Here is a 21166-nt window from a genome sequence, read left to right as displayed (position 1 = left end):
ACGACCATAGGCTTTGAAAAACCGCCATCGCCTGTAATCTCCCAAACGTGCGCACGAGCATAGTCATCACTACACCAAGATGGATGCATAGAGGAATAAAATTTATGTCATGAGTGTGTCAACTATTGACAACTCTTTGCGGTTGTCTAAAATCTATTCGATACACGTCCCCTGATAGGGGACGTAACATGGATTAAACTGATAAGAATAGTACTACTTAACACACCACTCATATAGGGTGGCACAGTACATTGCACGGCGCACGCGCCGTGCCCCATATTGGAAGTAAGAGGACCAACCAAGCATCTTTTTTCATCTCCTGGTTCCTAAAATCTATTCCATACAACTGCCCCTGATAGGGGACAAAACAGAGATTAAACTGGTAAGAACAGATTTTTTTAATAAAAAAAAAAGAGGACAGCCTCTGCGGAGCTGGGTATTTTTTGCCCGCGTTACTAAACGCTCATGCACAATGGCTGTAGGCTCATGCGTCCTTTTGCGTAGGTGACAAACCTGGTCAGTCAACCCCAAGGCAACATCATCGACCTCATCCCATATGCGTTTTTTCTGGAGCGTGCCCTGCGAAGAGTGCTGGATCAGGCCGTAGATGATCACCATCACCACCAGAAGCAGCCTTGTCGTCGTCGATTGCTGGACCTGCAGCATCGCAGAGAGAGGAGTCTGAAGAAGAGGAGTCAGAGGAGGAAGGTGGCTTTGAGGAGGTGGAAGACCAACCACAGCAGGCGTCCCAGGGGGCTTGTTGTCACCTTTCGGGGACCCTTGGTGTTGTACGTGGCTGGGTGGAGGAAGAGACCTTCAATGACATCAGTGAGGACAAGGAACGGGACATGGCTAGCTTGGTATCCAACCTTGTGCAAATGGGGAGTTTGCGGTTGTGCAAATGGACTGTTTGCGGTTGTTTGCGGTGCGTTAAACGGGGAGTTTGGTCTGTCACTATGAAGCAGGCGTAACCCCTACACTACCTGATCGATACAACATCATACCTGATGTTTTAAAGCACGTTATTCCAAACAATTTAGGAATGTTAGGTGATTTATGCCCTTTATGGACTAAAACCCGACTGTGTCAACTACGTAATTTTCCATGGGAGTTTTGCCATGGATCCCCCTCCGGCATGCCATAGTCCAGGTGTTAGTCCCCTTGAAACAACTTTTCCATCACTATTGTGGCCAGAAAGAGTCCCTGTGGGTTTCAAAATTCGCCTGCCTATTGAAGTCTATGGCGATTCGCCCGTTCGCGAACATTTGCGGAAATTCACGTTCGCCGCTCGTGAACGGAAAGTTTTATGTTCGCGACATCTCTCCTCACAATTTTATTTTATTTTTTTACCGGTCTACTAGGTATAGCAGTGGTACTATACACCCAAAAATTGGTGAATTTCACCCGAAAATGTAAATGACAAAGTAGTGAAATGATATAAAATAAAACACGTACAAAAAAAAAAATGGATTTATGAGGTGGAGTTCCACATGGAGTAGGAGTTTGAGGAGGCGGTGGACGTAGCGGAGTAGGTGGAAGCGGCGGTGGAGAAGGACGAGATAGCCAACACAGGTTTTTGGTTTTAATTTAATTTTGTAAAATTAAGGTACACTCCAAAAGAGTGTGAAATATCCAAAATACAAACATGAGCAATTGCTCTGCAGTATAACAATGGCTGCTTATTGCCCGTATACATGTCTATTCTGCACAAGGTACGGACAAGTGCTGAGGGATCCATGCCTGGTTCATTTTAATGAACGTGAGCTTGTCCACATTGGCTGTGGACAGGCGGCTGCGCTTGTCTGTGATGACGCCCCCTGCCGTGCTAAACACACGTTCAGATAATACACTGGCTGCAGGGCAGGCCAGCACCATCAAGGCATAAAGGGCAAGCTCAGGCCATGTGCCCAATTTGAAGACCCAGAAGTTGAAGGGGGCAGACCCGTCATTCAGTACGTGTAGGCATGTGCACACATACTGCTCCACCATGTTGGTGGAATGCTGCCTCCTGATAAGACGTTCCATATCAGCTGGTGGTGCTGGTTGTTGTGGCGTGCTGACAAAGCTTTTCCACATTTCGGCCATGCTAACCCTGCCTTCTGAGGTGCTGGCCGTGCCCCAGCTGCGTTGGCGACCTCTTCCTCGTCCTCTGCCTTCGCCTTGTGCTTCCACTGTGCCCCCGCTGTCAGGTGGGAATGCCATCAGCAGCGTGTCTACCAGCGTGCACTTGTACTCGCGCATCTTACGATCACGCTCCAGTGACGGAATTAAGGACGGTACGTTGTCCTTGTAACAGGGACCCAGCAGCGTGGCCACCCAGTAATCCGCATAAGATAGAATGTGGGCAACTCGGCGGTCATTGTGGAGACACTGCAGCATGTAATCGCTCATGTGTGCCAGGCTGCCCAGAGGCAACAAAAAGCTGTCCTCTGTGTCCTCTGTATCCCCCCATCCACGCACCAGTGATGGCCATGAGCTGATCTGGGTGCCACCCTGCTGTGAACATGGTTCCTCCTCCTGCATCTCCTCCTCCTCATCCTCCACCTCCTCATCCTCCAGAACTGTGCCCTGGCTGGACAATTGTGTACCTTGGGTTTGTGGGTGCAGGAACCCACCCTTGAAACCACTTGTGAATGACTGGCCGGAAACCCTACGAAATGATCCCTCTTACCCCTCCTCTTCCTGTGCCACATCCTCTTCCATCATCGCCAGGAGCGTTTTTTCAAGGAGGCATAGAAGTGGGATAGTAACGCTGAAAACTGCGTTATCGGCACTGGCCATGTTGGTGGAGTACTCGAAATATCGCAACAAGGAACACAGGTCTCGCATGGAGGCCCAGTCATTGGTGGTGAAGTGGTGCTGTTCCGCCGAGCGATTCACCCGTGCGTGCTGCAGCTGAAACTCCACTATTGCCTGCTGCTGCTCGCAAAGTCTGGCCAGCATGTGCAAGGTGGAGTTCCACCTTGTGGGCACGTCCCATATGAGGCGGTGAGCGGGAAGGCCGAAGTTACGCTGCAGCGCTGACAGGCGAGCAGCAGCAGGGTGAGAACGCCGAAAGTGCGCACAGACTGCCCGCACTTTATGCAGCAGCTCTGACATGTCAGGGTAATTTTTAAGAAATCTCTGCACAACCAAATTCAGCACATGCGCCAGGCAAGGGATGTGCGTCAAATCGGCTAGTCCCAGAGCTGCTACGAGATTTCGCCCATTATCGCATACCACCAGACCGGGCTTGAGGCTGACTGGCACAAACCACTCATCGGTCTGTTGTTCAAGGCCCGTCCACTGCTCCTGCACGGTGTGGGGTTTGTCCCCCAAACAGATAAGTTTTAAAACTGCCTGCTGTCGTTTACCCCTGGCTGTGCTGAAGCTGGTGGTGAAGGTGTTACGCTGACCGGAAGAGGAGCTGGTAGAGGATGAGGAAGCAGAGTAGGAGGAAGACGCAACAGGAGCCAAACTGAAGCGCCCTACAATCCTCGGTGGTGGAAGGACATGCGCCAAACTGTTATCCGCCTCAGGCCCAGCCGCCACTGCATTTACCCAGTGTGCTGTTATGGACATATAACAGCCCTGACCATGCTTACTGGTCCACGTATCCGTAGTCAGGTGCACCTTGTCACAGATGGCGTTGTGCAGTGTACACCTGATTTTGTCCCCTACTTGGTTGTGCAGGGAAGGGATGGCTCGCCTTGAAAAGTAGTGGCGGCTGGGCACGACGTACTGTGGGACAGCCACCGCCATAAGGGCTTAAAAACTAACCGTCTCCACCAGACAGAATGACAGCATTTCAAAGGCCAGTAATTTAGAAATTCTGGCAATCAGGCCTAGGGATCGCGGTTGGGTAGGGGGATACTTCCTCTTCCTCTCCAGCGTTTGGGATATGGAGAGCTGAACGCTTCCGTGGGAGATGGCAGCATGAGGAGGCCGCATAGTGGCACAATGACTGAGTCTGGATAAAAGACTAAGGCCACAGATTGTTTAGAAATATGCAGATGGAAACAATCTGTAGAGCTGTATCATGGTCACCGTGCAGCAATCAAAATCAAGTTGGGTTTGTCGGTTCCACCTCAGCTGACCAGCAGGCCCTCACTTAAAATCTTTTACTGGGTCAGCTCACCTGCAGGCCCGCAACTCGAATATTTTACTGGGTCAGCTCATATGCAGGCCCACGACTTAAATCTTTTACAGGGTCAGCTCACATGCAGGCCCCTTGCACAGAACTTTTTAGAGGGTCAGCTCAGCTGCAGGCCATCGCATAAAATGTTTTACAGGGTCAGCTCACCCGCAGGCACTAGCATATAATGTTTTACTGGGTCAGCTTACCAGCAGGCCCGAACCTAAAATCTTTTACAGGGTCAGCTCACCTTCAGGCCCGCAACTCATGCTGCCTTTCTTTGAAATAGTAGCCGTAGCCGTTTATCAGGCTCCCTCTCCGATATCGAACAATGATAGGCGCATAAAAAAACATCGAAAGTTGATAGGGAAGATATCCAAATGGATCGTGGACGTGCAATCAGGCAGAAGTTATCAAGAGTCAACAAAGATTCAGCAGGTCCTCTCCTGTATAACGTTTCCTCATCCGAAATACCGCAGTGACATTCCCTGTAATTTTTTATTACTCATTCCAATAACAGGACATCTTAAGAGTCCTGTATTGTTATTTATCGTCACTACCTCCACGAGTTGGGAGCCGATAATTGCCACGCGCCTGCTGCCTTCCTTGGATGTTTCTGCTTTAATAACTTGACCCACCCTCTCCACCCAATCATATTTTAGCCATTGACCTCCCTTGGATGTGGTATGCCTTTCTCAAGCTCCCTCTCCGGCATCGAACCCTGATTCCCTGTTACCCGTGATCACCATGGTAGGTGCAGAAAAGAACATCGAAAGCTAATAGGGCAGACATCCAAATGAATCGTCGCCATCACTGGGATGTGCAATCGCTCAGAGGTTATCTAGAGTGACCAATGCAGCAGCAGGCCCTCGCCCCTAAGGTTTTAGATGGTGAGATCAGCAGGCCCTTGCTCCAAATGTTTTTGATGGTCACCAGCATGCCATCAATCATAATTTTTCAAGGGTGTGTATGATGCCCTCCTTTATGTGTAACAAAGGGTGTTTTGGAGTGCCAGTTCCTTGTAATTTTTGGCAGCCCTTTCACTTAGTGCTTAGGCTTTATGAGTGTAGGAGTCCCACTACCTGAACAATTGTACCACAATGTGAATGAGGGCCTCCTTCATGTGATATACAGGCTGTTACAGAGTGCCTCTTGATTGTAATTTTTTGCAGCACTTGCACATAATATACAATTGAATACACAAGAAAGAATGTTTCCTAACAATTTTTAAAGTAAAATTGACTTTTTGGGGGGGTTTTGTGCATATTTTTGTCAGTCTGTAAAAGTGGCGTACAACCCGGACAACATGGTTCCCAGCAGTGACCTGGGAGTCCAAGATGCATCCAGACATCGTCCCCATGGTGTTCCTGATCCATTTCGGTGGTGTTTCTGTCACTTTCTGACCTTTTCCAATGGACCAGGCACCCTTCCCTCTTCAGAGAAGGGGGTGCCTGGTTGTCTCCTATTGACTTCCATTATACTCGGGTGCTCGGCCCGAGCACACAAATATAGCAATGTGTTCGGCCCGAACACTCGAACATCCGAATACTTTGCTGCTCAATCAATAGAAAGTATATTATAGGTATATCACACCCCTGCCTCAATCAGTTTTTTGGGGGGCAACTGGTATATTACACCAGTTAAAATTATTTGTTCCAATAGCGTTTGTCATTCTGTGTAGTAGGTGTTTGTGATATTGTGCTTTTAGCACGACAGCGTCGCGCTGATACTCGGCGACATGGTGCCGAGATCTCGCACTCACTGGAATAGTGACAGCACATCCCAGCAAGCGCGTCATAGAAGCGACGGGAGATCCGACTTGGATTCCCGCCAATTCTACACGTGTGCGGCGTTTGTTATGAATCCTGAGGGGGAAGTCCCCGCCGGATTTTAAATAAAAATCCGGCATGGGTCCCCCCCTCAGGAGCATACCGGGCCCTTAGGTCTGTTATGGGTTGTAAGGAGAGCCCCCCCTACGCCGAAAAAAACGGCGTTGGGGTCCCCCTACAATCCATACCCCCCCCTCCTGAGCCGTACCAGGCTGCATGCCCTCAACATGGGGGGGTTGGGTGCTCTGGGGCAGGGGGCGCACTGCGGCCCCCCCACCTCAGAGCACCCTGTCCCCATGTTGATGAGGACAGGGCCCCTTCCCGACAACCCTGGCCGTTGGTTGTCGGGGTATGCGGGCGGGAGGCTTATCGGAATCTGGGAGCCCCCTTTAATAAGGGGGCTCCCAGATACCGGCCCCCCACCCTAAGTGAATGAGTATGGGGTACATCGTACCCCTACCCATTCACCTGCAAGAAAAGTGGTAAAAACACAAATAAACCACACAGTGTATTAAAATATTTTATTTTTCTGCTCCGGAGGCCGCCCCCTGTCTTCTTTATTAGCTCTTTTACCAGGGGGGGCTCTTCTTCTTCCGCTATCCCGACGGGTCTTCTCCGCTATCCGGGGGGTCTTCTCAACTCTCCGGGGTTCTCCTTCTGTCTTCTTCCGCTATCCCGACGGGTCTTCTCCGCTATCCGGGGGGTCTTCTCAACTCTCCGGGGTTCTCCTTCTGTCTTCGCCGCTCTCCGTTGTTGACTCGGCGCACCCCGGTTCTTCGTCTCGCGAGATCTCGGATTTTAAATAAAAATTTAGCGAGACGAAGAACCGGGGTGCGCCGAGTCAACAACGGAGAGCGGCGAAGACAGAAGGAGAACCCCGGAGAGTTGAGAAGACCCCCCTGTCTTCTTTATTAGCTCTTTTACCAGGGGGGGCTCTTCTTCTTCCGCTATCCCGACGGGTCTTCTCCGCTATCCGGGGGGTCTTCTCAACTCTCCGGGGTTCTCCTTCTGTCTTCGCCGCTCTCCGTTGTTGACTCGGCGCACCCCGGTTCTTCGTCTCGCTAAATTTTTATTTAAAATCCGAGATCTCGCGAGACGAAGAACCGGGGTGCGCCGAGTCAACAACGGAGAGCGGCGAAGACAGAAGGAGAACCCCGGAGAGTTGAGAAGACCCCCGGGATAGCGGAGAAGACCCGTCGGGATAGCGGAAGAAGAAGAGCCCCCCCCTGGTAAAAGAGCTAATAAAGAAGACAGGGGGCGGCCTCCGGAGCAGAAAAATAAAATATTTTAATACACTGTGTGGTTTATTTGTGTTTTTACCACTTTTCTTGCAGGTGAATGGGTAGGGGTACGATGTACCCCATACTCATTCACTTAGGGTGGGGGGCCGGTATCTGGGGGCCCCCTTATTAAAGGGGGCTCCCAGATTCCGATAAGCCTCCCGCCCGCATACCCCGACAACCAACGGCCAGGGTTGTCGGGAAGGGGCCCTGTCCTCATCAACATGGGGACAGGGTGCTCTGAGGTGGGGGGGCCGCAGTGCGCCCCCTGCCCCAGAGCACCCAACCCCCCCATGTTGAGGGCATGCAGCCTGGTACGGCTCAGGAGGGGGGGGGGGGGGCGCTCGCTCGTCCCCACTCCCTTCCTGGCTGGCCGGGTAGCGTGCTTTGGATACGGGTCTGGTATGGATTGTAGGGGGACCCCTACGCCGTTTTTTTCGGCGTAGGGGGGGCTCTCCTTACAACCCATAACAGACCTAAGGGCCCGGTATGCTCCTGAGGGGGGGACCCATGCCGGATTTTTATTTAAAATCCGGCGGGGACTTCCCCCTCAGGATTCATAACAAACGCCGCACACGTGTAGAATTGGCGGGAATCCAAGTCGGATCTCCCGTCGCTTCTATGACGGCTCTGTCTCCATCGCGGCAAGCCAGCTCGGCGCTGGCTCCCGCGATGGGGCTCGTAGGTGCTCAATCTCGCCGAGAAAGAGAGCGAGATTGACACAAAATCGGGTTCACCTACTGTAGCTGCGGTAATGCAGCAGAACCGCACACAAAAACTGCACTATCCAAATGCACTATATAGAAAGTATATTATAGGTATATCACACCCCTGCCTCAATCTGTTTTTTTTGGGGGGAAACTGGTATATCACACCAGTTGAAATTATCTGTTCCAATAGCGTTTGTCACTCTGTGTAGCTTCGGTAATGCAGCAGAACCTCAAACAAATGCTGCACTACCCAAATGCACTATATAGAAAGTAAATTTTTGGTATGTCACACCCCTGCCTCAATCACTTATTTTATTTTTTTTGGGGGGGGGGGGGGGGGGGGGCAACTGCTATATCACACCAGTAGAAATTATTTGTTCCAATAGTGTTTGTCACTATCTGTAGCTGCGGTAATGCAGCAGAACCTCAAACAAATGCTGCACTACCCAAATGCACTATATAGAAAGTATATTATTGGTATATCACACCCCTGCCTGAATCAGTTTTTTTGGGGGGCAACTGGTATATCACACCAGTAGAAATTATTTGTTCCAATAGTGTTTGTAACTGTGTAGCTGCGATAATGCAGAAAAACCACAAACAAATGCTGCACTACCCAAATGCACTATATTGAAAGTATAATATTGGTATATCACACCCCTGACTCAATCACTTTTTTGGGGGGCAACTCCTATATCACATTAGTTGAATTTATTTGTTCCAAGAGCGTTTGCCCCTCTGTATGGCTGCAGTATCGCAGCAGAAACGCACACAACTGCTGCACAATACAAATGCACTATAATATACTTTCTATGTTAGAAAGTATTTTAAAAGTATATCACATCTCTGAGTAAGTCACAACTATTAATAGCACACCTATACCAGTCCTTAAAAGGACTTTTGTGGCCCTATTAGCTAGCGTTTGGTGTCTTTAACAGTCTGTCCCTGCTCCACACAGCAACCTCTTTCTACACTGGCAAAAGACTGAATGTAAAATGGCATCCAGATTGGGGTTATTTATAAAGTAGGGGGGGGTGTCCATGTACTGAAACATCTCAATTGGCTGTCCTGTACCAACTGATGGATGTGTCATGGGTCAAAGTTCTTCACAATGTAAAAGAATATGGGGCAGGCGGACATCACCATATGTTCGCCCATTCGGCGAACCGCGAATGAGCAAATTCCGCTGCAAAACAACACCGGGCGAACCGCAAGGCCATCTCTAATCAACACAGATGGTGGACGGCGATAACTCTATCAGCGTAACCATCCCACTTCTGTGTCTACTCAAATGCTGTGTCTACACAGGGTGATAGCCAGACCACCCTCAGTTTGTCTTCTCAGCGCGAATTGGATGATGATGATGAGGAGGAGCAGTAGACGGTTGCCTCCGCTACAGAGGGTAGTACCCATGGAAGTTTTATTCAATCTGTTCAGCATGGATGGGTAGAAAAAGGGGAACAGGATGAGGAGTGCTGGCCTGGCCCACCACCAGCGTTTTGTCAGAGCGTGTATTTAGTGCTTCTGGGGGCATAATAACTGATAACCAAATCCGCCTGTCAACTGAAAATGCTGACCGGTTGACTTTTAAAAAATGAACAAGTAATGGGTTGCCCCGGACTTCTCTACTCCACCAGGGGAAAGCAGCTGAACATAAAGGAACTCTAAATGTGGCTATGGTGAATTCAATATACTGTATTCCCATGCACCCCTTCCACCACTAAAAAAGGTATATGGTTCAATCTCACTTTTCTCATCCTCATCCTCCTCCTCCTCCATCATATCAACATGCTTATTTGGCTGCCCTCACCCATAATGTTTTAGAGTGTCACCAGCAGGCCGTCACCCATAATGTTTTTGAGGGTCACCAGCAGGCCCTCAACAATAAAGTTTTAGAGGGTCAGCTCAGCAGCAGACCCTCACCCCTAAATTTTAGATGGTCAGCTCGGCAGCAGGCCCTCGCCCACAACATTTTTTAGATGGTCGGCTCAGAAGCAGGCCATCACCCCTAATATTTTAGAGGGTCACCAGCAGGCCATCACTCATAATTTTTTCAGGGTGTGTATGATGCTCTCCTTTATGTATAATAAAGGGGGTATTAGAGGGCCTGTTCCTTGTAATTTTTGGCAGCTCTTTCCTGTAGTGCATAGGCTTAATGAGTGTAGGAGTCCCACTACCTGAACAATTGTACCACAATGTGAATGAGGCCCACCTTTATGTGATATACAGATTGTATCGGAGTGCCTATTCCTTGTAATTTTTTGCAGCACTTGCACTTTATATACAAGTAGATATACAGGAAAAATGTTTCCTAACAATTTTTCCTCTAAAATTGATTTTATCTTCGGTTTGGTGCGTATTATTGTCAGCCTGTAAAGGTGGCATACTACTTGGACATAGAGTTGAGCGGACACCTGGATGTTCGGGTTTGACGAGTTTGGCCGAACTTGAAAAAAACGTTCGGGTTCGGGCCCCGAACTTGACCGGAATTTGACCTCAAACCCGAACCCCATTGAAGTTAAAGGGGACCGGAACTTTTGGGCACTAAAATGGCTCTAAAATAGTCCTGGAAAGGGCTAGAGGGCTGCAAAAGGCATTAAAATGTGCTTAAGAGCATGGCAACTGTTCTGCAAACAAATGTGGATAGGGAAATGACTTAAAATAACATAAAATACAGAAAAATTTTAAATAACAATCTGGATCTAGGAGTAGAAGGTTGAGGAGGCGGTGGATGGGTGGATTTGGCGGTGTAGGTTGACGTGGCGGTGTTATTTTTTATTTTTAAATTGGGACATATAACAAAATAAAACAAAGAATAAGTGCACTTGAGTACAAGAATGGATGGTTAAGGCTGGTATGAATGTCTATTCTGCACAAGGTACGGACAAGTCCTGTGGGATCCATGCCTGGTTCATTTTAATAAACGGAAGCTTGTCCACATTGGCTGTGGCCTGTGATAATGATCTCTGCCGCGCTAAACACACGTTCACACTATACACTGGCTGCAGGGCAGGTCAGCACCTCCAAGGCTGACAAAGCTTTTCCACATTTGGGCCATGCTAACCCTGCCTTCTCAGGTGCTGGCGGTGCCCCAGCTGCGTTGGCGACCTCTGCCTTTGCCTTGTGCTTCCACTGTGCCCCCGCTGTCAGGTGGGAATGCCATCATCAGCGTGTAGTCGCGCATCTTCCAATCAGTAACAGATGTTTTCACTAAATTAAGTTCCCTGTCAGCAATGCAGAGCAAGGGTTCATTCACGGCAAAAGGGGGTTCATGTCACCCAGCAATAGAACAGAGGATTTTGAGAGATTTAGGCCCATGTCACCCAGGCACAGCAGGGGTTCATTCACTGCAAAAGGGGTTTCATGTTACCCAGCAATAGAACAGAGGATTTTGAGAGATTTAGGCCCCTGTCACCCAGGCACAGCAGGGGTTCATTCACGGCAAAAGGGGATTCATGTCATCCAGCAATAGAACAGAGGGTTTTGATAGAACGAGGCCCATGTCACCCAGGCACAGCAGGGGTTCATTCACGGCAAAAGTGGGTTCATGTCACCCAGCAATAGAACAGAGGATTTTGAGAGATTTAGGCCCCTGTCACCCAGGCACAGCAGGGGTTCATTCATGGCAAAAGGGGGTTCAGGTCACCCAGCAATAGAACAGAGGATTTTGAGAGATTAACCACCTCCCGTCCGCCCATAGACTATAAACGTCCGGGAGGTGGTTTTCTATTTCTGAACGGACGTTTTAAAACGTCCGTTCAGAAAGTGCAGCTGCACGCTAATCGTGCAGCTGCTGATCGGGTTGCCCGCTGTCAGTGACAGCAGGGCAACCCAGAGAGAAGGCAGGGACAGTTCCCAGGTCTCCCTGCCTTCTGGATCGCTGCATACACAGTGACCTCCGTCACCGAAGAGTGCAGGGGCTGTGTGAGGTCTTTCAGAGACCTCGATCAGCCCTGCACTGAGGCTGTACAGCGCAGAATTATGCTGTACAGCCTCCCTGGGGGGTGCATTTCTTCTGTAACTAGGGCTACTAGTCAGCCCCAGTTACAGGAGAAATCAACTGTGAAAAAAAAAAAGTTAAGTAAATGTCCCCCAGAGGTCTTGTATGACCTTATGGGGGACGAAAAGTGTAAAAAAATAAATAAATAAATAAATAAATAAAGGGTTGAAAAATAAAATAGAAAAAAGGTTTCACATGTAAAAAAAAAAATTCCCCAAGTAAGAAATAAAAAAAAAAAAATGTTAAAAATAGAAAAAATAAAATAAAATAGACATATTTGGTATTGCCGAGTCCGTAAAAACCAGCTCTATAAAAATATCACATGACCTAACCCCTCGGGTGAACACCGTAAAAAAAAAAAAAGGTGTCAAAACAAGAAATTTGTCACCTTACATCACAAAAGGTGCAACACCAAGTGATCAAAAACGCGTATGTCCCACAAAATGGTACCAATAAAACAGTCACCTCATCCCGCATAAAATGAGCCCCTACATAAGAAAATCTCTCAAAAAATAAAAAAACTATAGCTCTCAGAACATGGACACATTAAAACATATTTTTTTTGTTTCAAAAATGCTATTATTGTGTAAAACTTTAATAAATGAGAAAATGTATACATATTAGGTACCGCCATGTCCGTAACAATCTGCTCTATAAAAATATCACTTGACTGAACCCCTCAGGTGAACGCTGTAAAAATAAATAAATAGAAACTGTGCTAAAACAACCAATTTTTGGGTCACCTTGGCCCATAAAGTGTTATAATGAATGATCAAAAAATCATATGTACCCAAAAATAGTAGCAATTAAACTGGCACCTTATCCCCTAGTTTCCAAAATGGGATCACTTCTTGGGAGTTTCTACTGTAAGGGTGCATCAGGGGGCTTCAAATGGGACATGGCATCTAAAAACCATGTGGAGTTCCTTTTCTTCTGTGCCCTGCCGTGTGCCCATACAGCACTTTATGACCACATGTGGGGTGTTTCTGTAAACCGCAGAATCTGGGTAATAAATATTGAGTTTTGTTTGGCTGTTAACCATCGATGTGTTAAAGAAAAAAAATGATTAAAATGGAAAATCTGCCAAAAAAGTGAAATTTAAAAATTTGATCTCCATTTTCCTTTAATTCTTGTGGAACGCCTAAAGGGTTAACAAAGTTTGTAAAATCTGTTTTGAATACCTTGAGGGGTGTAGTTTCTACAATGGGGTCATTTATGGGGGTATCCACTATGTAGGCCCCACAAAGTGACTTCATACCTGAACTGGTCCTTAAAAAGTGGGTTTTGGCAATTTTCTTAAAAATTTGAAGAATTGCTTCTAAGCCTTCTAACGTCCTAAAAAAATAAAATGACATTTCCAAAATTATGCCAACATAAAGTAGACATATGGGGAATGTTAAGTAATAAATATTTTATGAGGTATCACTTTCTGTTTTAAAAGCAGAGAAATTGAAATTTAGAAAATTGCGAATTTTTCAAAATTTTTGGTAAATTTGGGATTTTTTCATAAATAAAGGTGAAATATTTTGACTCAAATTTATGACTATCATGAAGTACAATGTGTCATGAGAAAACTATCTCTGAATGACTTGGATAAGTAAAGGCGTTCCAAAGTTATTACCACATAAAGTGAGATATGTCAGTTTTGCAAAATTAGGCCTGGTCAGGAAGGGGGCAAATGGCCCAGATGGCAAGTGGTTAAGGCCTCTGTCACTCAGGCACAGCAGGGCTTCATTCACGGCAAAAGGGGGTTTATGTCACCCAGCAATAGAACAGAGGATTTTGAGAGATTTCGGCCCCTGTCACCCAGGCACAGCAGGGGTTTGAATATGCCCAAAAATTTTAAATATCACCCGACAATTGAAAATAAGAATTTTTTCAATTTAGGGAACTAAAATTTTGCACTTTTTTTGAAAAAATTACAAATTATTAACCTGCAACTCAGAGAAGGAGGTGGATATGGAGTCGGAGGTTGAGGAGGCAGTGAATGTGGTGTTGTAGGTGGAGGCAGCAAAGGAGGAGGAGGTAGCCAACAATGTTTTTTTTTTTTTTTTTTATTGGGATAAATAAAAAAAAAATAAAACAAAGAATCATTGCACTTGACTTGAGTACAAGAATGTATGTTTGATGGTGGTATAAATGTCTATTCTGCACAAGGTACAGACAAGTCTTGTGGGATCCAAGCCTGGTTCATTTTAATGAACGTGAGCTTGTCCACGTTGGCTGTGGACAGGCGGCTGCGCTTGTCTGTGCTGACGCCCCCTGCCGTGCTAAACACACGTTCAGATAATACACTGGCTGCAGGGCAGGCCAGCACCTCCAAGGCGTAAAGGGCAAGCTCAGGCCATGTGCCCAATTTGGAGACCCAGAAGTTGAAGGGGCAGACCCGTCATTCAGTACGTGTAGGCGTGTGCACACATACTGCTCCACCATGTTTGTGAAATGCTGCCTCCTGCTAAGACGTTCCATATCAGCTGGTGGTGCTGGTTGTTGTGGCGTGCTGACAAAGCTTTTCCACATTTCGGCCATGCTAACCCTGACTTCTGAGGTGCTGGTGGTGCCCCAGCTGCGTTCGTGACCTCTTCCTCGTCCTCTGTCTTCGCCTTGTGCTTCCACTGTGCCCCCGCTGTCAGGTGGGAATGCCACCAGCAGCGCGTCTACCAGCGTGCGCTGGTACTCGCGCATCTTACGATCACGCTCCAGTGACGGAATTTAGGATGGTACGTTGTCCTTGTAACGGGGATCCAGCAGCGTGGCCACCCAGTAATCAGCATAAGTTAGAATGTGGGCAACTCGGCGGTCATTGCGGAGACACTGCAGCATGTAATCGCTCATGTGTGCCAGGCTGTCCAGAGGCAACGAAAAGCTGTCCTCTGTGGGATGTGTATCGTCTATGTCCTCTGTTTCCCCCCATCCATGCACCAGTGAGGGCCATGAGCTGGTCTGGGTGCCACCCTGCTGTGAACATGGTTCCTTTTCCTGCATCTCCTCCACCTCATCCTCCACCTCCTCATCCTCCAGAACTGTGCCCTGGCTGGACAATTGTGTACCTTGTGTTTGTGGGTGCAGGAACCCACCCTCGGAGCCACTTGGGAATGACTGGCCGGAAACCCTACGAAATGATCCCTCTTCCTCCTCCTCCTCCTCCTCCTGTGCCACATCCTCTTCCATCAGTGCCATGAGCGTTTTTTCAAGGAGACATAGAAGTGGGATAGTAATGCTGAGAATGGCGTTATCGGCACTGGCCATGTTGGTGGAGTACTCGAAACAGCGCAACAAGGAACACAGGTCTCGCATGGAGGCCCAGTCATTGGTGGTGAAGTGGTGCTGTTCCGCCGAACGACTCACCCGTGCATGCTGCAGCTGAAACTCCACTATCGCCTGCTGCTGCTCGCACAGTCTGGCCAGCATGTGCAAGGTGGAGTTCCACCTTGTGGGCACGTCACATATGAGGCAGTGAGCGGGAAGGCCGAAGTTACGCTGCAGCGCTGACAGGCGAGCAGCAGCAGGGTGAGAACGTCGAAAGCACGCACAGACGGCCCGCACTTTATGCAGCAGCTCTGAGATGTCGGGGTAATTTTTAAGGAATCTCTGCACCACCAAATTCAGCACATGCGCCAGGCAAGGGATGTGCGTCAAACCGGCTAGTCCCCGAGCTGCTACGAGATTTCGCCCATTATCGCACACCACCAGGCCGGGCTTGAGGCTGACTGGCACAAACCACTCATCGGTCTGTTGTTCAAGGCCCGTCCACAGCTCCTGCGCGGTGTGGGGTTTGTCCCCCAAACAGATAAGTTTTAAAACTGCCTGCTGTCGTTTACCCCTGGCTGTGCTGAAGCTGGTGGTGAAGGTGTTACGCTGACCGGATGAGGAGCTGGTAGAAGATGAGGAAGCCGAGTAGGAGGAGGAGGAAGCAACAGGAGGCAAACTGAAGCGTCCTGCAATCCTCGGTGGTGGAAGGACATGCGCCAAACTGCTATCCACCTCAGGCCCAGCCCCTACTGCATTTACCCAGTGTGCTGTTATGTAAATATAACGGCCCTGACCGTGCTTACTGGTCCACGTATCCGTAGTCAGGTGCACCTTGCCACAGATGGCGTTGCGCAGTGCACACCTGATTTTGTCTCTTACTTGGTTGTGAAGGGAAGGGATGGCTCGCCTTGTAAAGTAGTGGCGGCTGGGCACGACGTACTGTGGGACAGCCACCGCCATAAGGCCTTTAAAACTATCCGTCTCCACCAGACGGAATGACAGCATTTCAAAGGCAAGTAATTTAGAAATGCTGGCATTAAGGTATAGGGATCTCGGGTGGGTATGTAGTGTCCCACTAGGTAAATGTGGGCACTACACAAGGATCAATATGGCCACGTCATTCTCCAGCTCCTGTGGAATATGGCCATTGTATTTTTATAGTTTTATGTGATTTTCCTGTGTGTTTCCTGTATCAGGCCTGTTAGGGGTAGTTCCTCCTCCTAGACAGTAGAGGGAGCTAGGGAACCCCTAGTATATATAGTTAGGCCCAGACAGGAAAGGAAGGCAGTGTAGTTCAGGAGGCTAGTGAGTGCAGTCTAGCCTGCCTGAGGTTCCTGAGCAAGAGAAGCTCAGAAGTTTGCCACCAGGAAAAGGGTTTGCCTCCTGAGAAACTTGAAGTTCCTATAAGATTGCAGAGCAGAGCCATTATTCCAGCCAAACAGAGAGCTGAAGGGCAGAAGGATCTATTTAAAGCAAGGAGACATATACCTGAGGAAGTTTCCCTAACCAAGGATAAAGCCAGCAATAGGGCATACAGGCCTTGGGATAAAGACAGACAGGATTCTGAGGAGCAGAAGTGCAGCCTGATCTGTAAGTGTTTAACCCTCTGAGTATCTTGCAAGAACATTGTGCCTGACAATTGCTATAAAGCCTGCATGTTACTGCTTACATATGGAACTTTGACCAAAGACTGTAAATAGTTAATTGTTCCAGTAAAAGGAAGTTTTGGTTCACTGCAACGTGTGTTCCTCTATTATTACTATAATAAATCGGTGTGCCACCGTTACCAGCACTTAAACCTGCAACACCCAGGGCACCTCACCTACCACCTGGCCTGGTCCCTATACACAGAGAGTACCCCAGAGGATTCATGTGCCAGCCTCTCCATCACTGCTGTACGCCTGCCCAGGGTCTTCTATGAACTGTCAGTACCAAGAGCAACCCTCGTTCTGCCTATTAACCGTGAACTGCCACTCACTCACCCTGCAGGGCTGCGTACTGCATATTTTGCCGTCATGAACAGGATGCGATTATTCCTACGCCATTGTGGAATTTAAACTGTGTGCCGTTATTGCCCATAAAGTGATATAGCCCTATCTGTTTATTTGAAAATTGCTGGGCCAAAGAACTGAAAAAAATCGCGGTGTGAAAACTGCTTATTGTGGACTTTTTGCCGTGTCTTAAGTCACGCTTGCTGTCAGTGAATGGACAGCGTTATACTTAAAGATGGCCGCCTAATCTGACTGGACTATCGGTGCACCTCGTTGTATCTGTTTGGCGCGAAGATAGGAGGAAGACAAGGTAACGCCCAGCCGGCAAAAGGAAAGGTACCGCCCTGTCTGTAAAGAAGATACCGCCTACTTGAATCCTGGAGCTCTGAGATGCCGCGCCTATCTCCTGACGCTGCGCGTGGGACCTCTGTACGACGTAATCTCGTGCCTCGCGAGACCTGGACTGCGCATCACCGGAGTAAGTAAACTTTCGGTACGAACCGATTCCTGTATATTCGAGCACCGGGTGAATTCCGATCTTGCTGGAAAGCTGTGGGGAGGTCCCTCCTTAACAATAAGGGACTTAATCCAGGGGAGAACACATCCGATTTGGATCTTGACCTGCTCCGCCGTTCCTTAAAGGGCCATACTCACTCCATAGTCCCCCTTAGCAACGCTTGAGCAAGCAAAGCCCAGCATGTGTCTGCCTACGGAACTTGCCTCCAGAGACCACGCCATGTCCGCGTCTGTAGAAGCGGGGCAGGTGGCCCCCGATATACCTTCTGAAATGCACGCAGCTGATAACAGGGCACTTGCCACAGTAGCCTGATGCCACTGACCATGCCATATTATTTCGGGGCCCCCTGGTTCCCGCGATATTCCGGGGAAGCCCATAAATTAAAAGACTTTAGAGACCAGATCCTGGCCTTATTCCTGCTCTATCCTATCTCCACTGAGCAACAAATGGAGATCCTCTTAGCACAGTTAGAAGGGGCCGCCCGCAGGGAGGTCATGTCATGGCCCTGTTCAGAAAAGAATAGCCTGGAACAGATCTTTGATCGCCTCGGCACCACGTTTGAGGCCAGAACGGTGTTTGAAGTTAAGATGCGATTTTTCAGCAGGAAGCAACAGCCTGGTGAGTGACTCCGTGATTTTGCTTTGTCGCTGCAAGAGACCCTGAGGGCTGTGGTCCAGGTGGACCCCCTGTGCTGAGGACCAGGACCGGACTCTAAGAGAGCAATTCATTGCGGGTGTAAACACGGAACACTTAAAGGGCCAGCTGAGGATGCTGTCGGCCCAACACCCCAATTGTGCGTTTTGGACTTCAAAGAGCTGGCCATCAGTATCCTAGGCCAAAACCCGCCCATGGGGCCAGCGGCCTTCCTTGAACCTCAGGCCTGCCAGTCAAAAACTGTAAATGTGAGGCCGTCCGGATCCAGTCAAGCCACCCAGGCTCCAGTCACAGATGTGGTGGCGGCATTAATGGAGCAAGTTAACCATCTCACTAAGAGTCTTGAAAAGGTGTGCAGGAAAATAGAGGAATGGGAAAGACCATTGTTATTGGAAGATGAGAGCCCCCTTCCTCAAAGGCTCCTCCCGCCTGCATATAAAGAGGTATACCCCAAAAAACCTGATGGACGACTGAGTTACCGGTCTAAGAATCGCAAGCAGCCTGTCTGCCACTATTGTAAAAAATATGGACATACTGAATCAACGTGTTGGCAGTTAAACGTGCCACCCCCGAGGCTGAGGACCGCCCCTCGGGAGGTAGAACAGTAGGTCCAAAGGATCCAAGTTGGATGCCCAGATACGTAGGATCTCGTCCAAAAATTAACATATGCATCAATGGGATACCTTTTGAAGCCCTGCTGGATACTGGGTCTCAGGTCACCACCATCCAACGACCCGCCTTTGACAAATTCTGGGATTCAAGTCTCCTCACCCAGCCACCAGAATCCTGGCTGGATATCATTGCTAGCAACGGCAAGCCGGTGAAAGTCCATGGGTACTGGGAACCGACCCTTCAGGTGGGAGAAGCCACCTTACCACAGCAAGGTGTGATTGTGGTGCAAGCCAGATATAAAGGGGGACACCCCGTGATCTTAGGGACTAATGTCTTTAAAAATTGTTACTCCGAGGTACTTGAGGCACTGAACCAATCCATACGTTTAGCTTCACCTGCTTCTAAAAAAGTAATTCAAAAGACTATCAGTGTACTGTGTGCTCAGCAAAGATTTGCAAATGGAAAAAAAGAAATCTGTACTGCCCGGATCCGGGATAACCGGCCGGTAATCCTGCCATCGAATTCCCAGATCATCCTGTGTTGCCGTGCTGTGCTAGGGATCCAGGGCCAGGACTATCAAGCCCTAGTGGAGCCTATCCAAATTGAGAATCATCCCTTCGTGCGAGCAGCCAAGAGCCTGGTGACCGTATCTCAAGGTAAAGTGCCTGTCCGTTTGATTAATTTCGGTGATCACCCTGTTACTCTCTCTAAGCACTGCCCCGTGGCTCAGCTTTTCCAGGTATCCTTCCAGGATGTTATCCGTCTGCCTGCCACGGAGACGTTCCAGACCGCACAGAGCAGCAGCTCCCCTGCCAGCGCCTCTTCAGTATCCTGGTAGGAGGAACTTCATGTGGGGAACGAATCCACCCCGAAGGAGCAAATAGAGGGAGTCCTGAATCTGGTGAAAGAGCACCACAAGGCCTTTAGCAAGCACTCTACCGACTACGGAGAGGTCAGTGTAATCAAACACACCATACCCACTGGCTCTCATCCTCCTATTAAGGAAAGATAAAGACACATACTGCCTACTACCTATCAGTCCGTAAAAGAGATGATACAGGAAATGAAGGACTCTAATATAATCCGGGACAGTCATAGTCCCTGGGCTGCGCCCCTAGTTCTTGTTCGAAAAAAAGATGGCAGCATTAGGTTCTGCGTGGACTATAGAAAAATCAATCAAATCACCCATAAAGACGCTTATCTGTTGCCACGCATTGAAGAGTCCTTGACTGCCCTGGGGTCGTCACCCTACTTCTCTACTCTGGACTTAACCAGTGGATACTGGCAGGTACCTATGGCACCGGAAGACCGGGAGAAGACCGCTTTCACTACGCCTATGGGCCTGTTTGAATTTAATTACATGCTTTTCGGACTGTGTAACGCTCCAGGGATGTTCCAGCGGTTGATGGAGCGTTGTTTAGGCCATAAGAACTGTGAGACTGTACTGCTATACTTGGATGACGTCATTATCTACTCCAAGACATATGAGGATCATTTAAAACACCTGGCTGAAGTGTTTCAAGTCCTCGTTAAATATGGCCTTAAAATCAAGACTACCTAGGGCACGTTGTTAGTGCCGAAGGAGTCCAGCCTGATCCTGCTAAACTTGCTGCTGTCCGTAATTGGCCTACTCCTACCACCGTGAAGGAGGTGAGAAGTTTCCTCAGCTTTGCAGGATATTACAGATGCTTCATCCCGCATTTTGCACAGATTGCGGACCCAATCCAGGAACTCCTAAGGGGGCATCCCAAAAAGAGTCCAAAGACTCCTATCCCTGTTGAATGGAATGAAGAACGGGAAATTGTCTTCCAGCTCCTAAAGAAGAAGCTGAATGAACCCCCTGTCCTGGGTTACCCAGATTATCAGAAGCCGTTTCACCTCTATACGGATGCCAGTAAAAGAGGCCTGGGAGCCGTGCTGGCTCAGGTGCAAGACAACAAAGAGAGGGTGATTGCCTATGCCAGCAGATCCCTGAGGGGAGCTAAGAAAAACAATCAGAATTATAGTTTCTTCAAGCTGGAGTTCCTTGCTTTAGTGTAGGCTGTGACTGAAAAGTTTAAGGACTACCTTGCTGCCACTCCGTTTGTCGCCTTCACGGACAACAATCCCCTGGTGCATCTGAATACAGCCAAGTTAGGGGCTCTGGAGCAAAGATGGGCCTCCCGCCTTGCCAACTATGACTTCACTGTGAAATTCCGGGCAGGCCG

This window comes from Bufo bufo, chromosome 3 (assembly GCF_905171765.1).
Source record: "Bufo bufo chromosome 3, aBufBuf1.1, whole genome shotgun sequence".
Taxonomy (NCBI): Eukaryota; Metazoa; Chordata; class Amphibia; order Anura; family Bufonidae; genus Bufo; species Bufo bufo.
The sequence above is the reverse complement of the archived record's forward strand: the minus strand, read 5'-3'. Positions refer to the sequence as shown.